Here is a 6,078-nt window from a genome sequence, read left to right on the forward strand (position 1 = left end):
TGGCTTTCTGGGCTGCAAGCACACATTGTGGGCTCATGTCCAATTTTTCATCCATGAATATCCCCAAGTCCTTCTCCACAGGGCTTCTCTCAATCCATTCATTCCCCAGTCTGTACTGATATTGGGGATTGCCCCGACCCAGGTGCAGGACCTTGCACTTGGCCTTGTTGAACTTCATGAGGTTCTCGCAGGCCCACTCCTCAAGCCTGTCAAGGTCCCTCTGGATGGCATCCCGTCCCTCAAGTGAATCAACGGCACCACTCGGCTTGGTGTCATCTGCAGGGTTGCTGAGGGTGCACTCAATCCCACTGTCTGTGTCATTGATGAAGATATTAAACAGTACCAGTCCCAATATGGACCCTTGAGGGACACCACTCGTTACTGGTTTCGATTTGGACATTGAGCCATTGACTGTAACTCTTTAGATGTGGCCATCCAGCCAATTCCTTATACATTGAGTAGTCCATCCATCAAATCCATATCTCTCTGTATCAAAGATTGTTCTCAATATCTGAGAATTTTCGATGTTAACAAATGGCTGCTAGTTTTGAATATCATAATGACTCATCTTGACCAGGCTCTGAATTTTATTGAACCTCGTTTTTATATTCAGCTATGCTACCATGTTTCTTTCATAGCTGGCACAGAAATACACTACAACAGGTCTGTCTGATGAGTACAGTTTGGTTGCAGTGGAATTTGCTTTCGTTTGTTTACATACTTCATTATTAGGATTATGTCTGTTTGTATGATCTGTTGCCCAGGTTTCCATATGTTGTAATTCTATGGCAACACTTGTACTAATACACAATATGACGATATACAAACTAAAGGCAAAGTTTCAGCTCTCCTGGAGTAGAAAGTATACTTCTCCTTTTCAATTAATGTTTATTAAAAGGCCACCCTGCGGCTGAATTCTAGCACCTAACTGAGCTATTGTGGAAGGGCATTCAAAAAGGTGAGGTGTAATGTTATTTGAAAATTAAAGCCACAGTGCTACAATGGGAGTCTCCTTCATCATTGCTTCTGCAGAAGAAATAAATGATAATGTTAACCAGACACTGTCAAAGTGTGCCCAGTTTGGTTTATCTCACATTTGTTTTGATATAACCAGGAACTCCAACAAGAAGGGTAAGCATCTTTAAAAAGTGGCCCACAGTTGCTTTTCAATAAGAAATACTTACTAAACTATTTTATTGTCCCATCAAACATCTATATACCCCTTTTCCCTGGAAAGAAAGGATATAAATTTCAGAGGGAAAATGTGCCCAGAAGGAAATTTTGATGTTAGGGATTTTGCGTGTCCTGGAGATACAGCAAATGAGTAAAGAAGGTAATGTGCCTGACAGGAGACACTGCATTTATGCAGTGTGCAGGTCACACCAGCAATCGCAAGCCTGTGCACCGTGTTCTGTAGGTGAGTGCCTGATGGGGAGTGTCTTCATCAGTTTTAACCACGAAAATCAGTCAGTAGGGAATGTGCATGTCTGCCTCAGATGCCTACACTGGAGGACTTCTTTCCTGTCCAAATGAGGTTGCCAGCTGCTTCTTGTGACACATTTCCTCCATGCCAGAGAACAAATGTTAAATGCCAAGAGATCTACACAAAGGTGCAGCGGGTTTCGGTAGCTGCCAGCCTTCTGCCTGTCACTGACCTGCCTATCTGCAGGCCTCTTTGCCATATAGTTATGTCTCATTGTCTGGCAGGCAGCCACAGCTTTTGCTTAATGTAAGAGATGATTTAGCTTGTGCTTGTGGTTTCTATCCAGTGGTCCATTGGCCATCCCTCAGGTCATGATTAAACAAACTTTTCAGTTGGTATCGTTTTCTTTTCACTTTTATATCTGATGCAGAATTTAAGCCCTCATATACTACTGAATTACTTAAGGAGGGAGATACAAAGAAGTAATTACAGGTTTATTCTCTCATGAAATAGCTAAGCAGAGGTTGAGGTACCCAGTTAGACCTGTTTTCAGTAAGGCTCTGTGGGTTTAATTTTGTCCTGACTGGGCTTCACGTGGCACGGAGATGTAGAGGAGGAAAGCAGGTTTAAAATTCGTTGTATGCTTCACCTGCTGGAGTCAGTCTATATTCTCCTGAAACAGCTTGGTTCACGGGTCTGAGAACAGCTGGGAAGCAGAGCCATTTTCCTCCCCAGAGGGTTGCAAGGACAACCACGGGCATTTCTTGAGACCAGTTTCCTGACCATTAATACTCCTGTACTTTGCCTCAGGAGTCAGAAGCATAACAAAGAAACAATTCCTTTATTTGCAAAATGTAAAAGATATTGCAGACTTTAATTTCTTTTTTAAAGCAGATTTTTAAAAAGCCAGCATGGAAAAAAAAAAAATCCTGTGGAAAAGAAAATGAAATAGAGCACTTTTAAAAGCAAGGAAATAACCATGTATTTGAATATCCCTGCTTGGTTGCTTTCTTTGTGTTGCATGCTGTATCCCTTGCTCTCTAAAGCACTGTGTGCTTTTTTGCTTCTTAAATATTAACAGAAAATTTAGTTTCCTATTTGCATGATGTATTTTATTGATCCCCCCTTCATTAGCATTTTTCTTTTTTAAATGAAAAAATCTATATAGCATAGTTCTTGTTTGCAGTGATCTTGTGAAATTACATTTTCCTAAATTCTGAATGTGAAGATTTTTGGCCTTAGATGGTTGTCGTATACTAGGTCGGCTTGGATCAGCTTCTTGGTAGTGTTAGAGACCAGACTTTTGAAGGCTGGTGCCTGACACCTTGTGTTTTCCTCCCTCAGAGAACCGCAGTTACAGGAATACTGGCTCAGTACTTCGTGTTATTTCAGTATCACACATTGAAAAGTTGTCTTTTTTTTTTCCACGTTCCCAACGGTCATAAATATTTCCCTTGTTTTCCAAGATAAAACTTGGCAAGCAGCTACTCTTGTGGCCTAGTTTACTCTCAGCTTTTGAGGTGTGGAGGAGGAGCAGCAGCTCTGGGAGTTTCACCCTCTCTGTGCTGTGGGAACGGGTCTTTCTCCTGCTCCACAGTAAAGTGAGAGGCTGGGGACCACGTCAGAAGGTTGCACTGATAACACGTTTCATGGCAAATGTCTCTTGTGCGTGAGTTGCGGAGCAGCTATCAATGCTATTTGATTTTATAGCTTGGAGCAGAGGCTGGAAAAAACAATCCTACACCTTCACTTTTAAGAGACGGGCAGCATATCTGTGAAATTTGAACCTGATTTGAGCTAGTCTAATCACTTGTTAACATTTATTAAGGAGTTAACTGCCTTTGTAATCCCAAAGATGTCCATTGATACTTCTTGGGCGAGTACAAGTACAAATTTCTTCAGTAAACAACGAGCTTTCTCTGCACGCAGCACAAGTTTCTGACTCTGCAGGGTAACAGGCAAAACTGGTGGGATCAGCTGCCGGGACAATTTGAGACTTGAAAATCTGTTTCTTGACACGGGAAACAAAGCGGTGAGTCATTGCCAGTGACCAGCCAGGCACACCAGGACTCCAGCCGGTGCTGTCAAGTGCGGAGAGCAGCGTATGGGAGCGCTCGCATGCGCCCGGCGCAGGCTCCTGGCTCCGATTTCCCCCCAAAGGCTGTGTGTTTGCAGAAAATACTTTTCCAGAAGAGAATTCACTGTTCCTGGGGAAGCTGTAAACACACAGAAAATGTGTTGGGACCAGTGCTGAACATGTTCACTGACACTGTATGAACTTCGGTAACACCTTCAAGCATTCCAGCATTTGCGTTGTCTCAAATAACTTCTGAACTATACTTTCTGGCAAATATGACACTAAAAGGCTTTCTCAGAAAAACTGGACTAAGGACTGTTTTTAGAAAGACCACACAAAGCTTGGCAGACAGAGCAAAGTTATTTCTGCAGGGTTTATTTTCTGCGTAGTTTGTTTTTATTTAGAATAAGTATGAGGCACATGCTGCTCAGTTGGGCTTATCTGTTGATACAGTCGATGCTACAACCAGCTCAGGCAGTCCGCCACGCTGAAAAATGGCAGCAGGGACTGAGAGGGCACGGGGGGGAGTATCTCAGTGTGCTTGTTTTACACATCATTCTTCCCTGAGCGTCCATCTGTGACCACTGTTGGGTACTAAAAGCCAGCTGGGAGGATGCGGGGTCGGATCTGCTGGGGCCTTTTGGGGTCCTTTAACTACATTCTGAGCAATAGATGGGGGCGCGCATTTGCAAGGGAACCACTCCCTGTGGGTCGTGTTAGGTGCCCAGTGAGATTTGGCAGCCCAAGTGCACTAAGGTAAGATAATCTAAATGGTGTTTTGTGGATTTACCTAAACTTCATTAAACTCTGTGTGATCACCCTAGGATATTTAGGATGTAAAGTAAGTAGAATGAGGCCTAATAGCCTTAATAATCCATTACGGGAAAAAAAGAATAATAATAAAAAAATGTAATGAGGGCCTATAAACTCTAATACTTTGGAAAGTTTTGACAAGCTTTTACTTACTTTGGCAGTGAAATGGGAGTCAGTGAGGATATCCTGAAGGAAAGAGTGTCATGAACTGGCAGGGTCAGATTGATAGATTTTTTCCAATGACCAGTTTATATCTCAAGTGCTATTTCTGTCTTGATAAATATGTCTTATAGCTCAGCTGGGGTATGCTAAATGCCCTTGCAAGCAAAAGCGTGAGTATAATACTGGATATTCACTGGAATGACATTGCAGTAAGTGCTAAAATTTGCCAAAAGTTTCAGTAGCTTTTCACTGCCAAAGTTATCTAAAAAAAAAATGGAAATATTTGAGGCCTGTGTTAAGAATAAAGTCTGAGCATCTGCGATGACAAGTGTCCCTGGGCAGCTGGGGAGCGTGTGAAGGGGCTGCCTGAAGGAATTCGTTTGTTGACCATTGCCTAGCGAGGGGAAGCAGAGAGGCCACCTCGACGTGACAGACATGTAAAGAGTGGATGGGGCCAGACAGATGGCAGAGCCCTGTGCATATTCTGGGTGACATCCGATGGCCTGAGATGCATTCAGGTGTATAAGGTGGTTCACTGACTTGGACTCAGTCCCGAAGAAGAATTTGACTGGCTGTTTTTATTAAAACACAAAGCCCAGGGAAGCCAAAATGTATCAAAACTCTTGTTGATTACGGTCAGCAGTTAGATACCTTGTGGAAATCAAAATACTGGTTCCTACATCTCCTAAATGCCTAAACATTTGTAACATTCATTGGCATCTATTTCTTCCTGGTCCCTTAGACTGGAGTTTGCACAAGGAGGTGTCTTTTGCTTTTGATACCAAGTGATACCTACAAACGTAATTCTGGGTAGTCCAAATGTCTTGCTCAGAGCCAAAGCTCCACAATGGAATCTCCTTCCAGTGGTACTGCTAGAGACTGCAACTACTGAGGCAGAGGGGAGGGACCCATAGGGCATCAGCCCCTCCCCACAGAGGCCCACAGCATGCTGTAAAATACTTTGGGATCTTCTGAATTTTGAGACCAGCAGTAAATTTATCAATGTGCAATTTTCTATAATCCCTGTAAAAATGGGAAAGTCATTCTGGGGTTAATAAGTGCACGCAGGTTTCTGGAAAAAAAACAGAGCAAGCTTTCATTCCTGCCTTTTGATTTGTAGCATTTCATATTTTTAAAAATATCCACTCAACAAAAAGGGATAGAGAATAATAATTGAAGAAGAAAAAACAAGTAGCCTTGTTAGGTTCAACCTATCAGAGTAGCCTTGATAGGTTGAATTCCAGGCTTCCTGGGCTGTGAAATTAACCTCTTGTTTAATTTTGCCAGTTTTAACAGTTGCTGTTTAAGGGTGCTCAGCCAGAAGTCATCATTCATGTTTGTTGAAAGGAGCTACCCTGCAGGAGTAGGGTTATGACCAGAGCCCCTATGCTCAGCTTCCGATGCATGTACTCTACCATGAAGCATGGATATGTATAATTTGAAGTGTACTTTCTGCTTGAAAGGAAGAGGCAGGAAGCTGGATGCATTATACTTGAATGAAAAATCCTTTGGCAAACATCTCTGGACATAGGGGATTCGATACCTAATGAATGTGACAGCACAACAGGTTATACTTAAAGCTCAAATGGCAAATGTAGCTTTC

The sequence above is a fragment of the Aptenodytes forsteri genome, unplaced genomic scaffold (assembly GCF_000699145.1).
Source record: "Aptenodytes forsteri isolate BGI_AS27 unplaced genomic scaffold, ASM69914v1 Scaffold151, whole genome shotgun sequence".
NCBI classification, from domain to species: Eukaryota; Metazoa; Chordata; class Aves; order Sphenisciformes; family Spheniscidae; genus Aptenodytes; species Aptenodytes forsteri.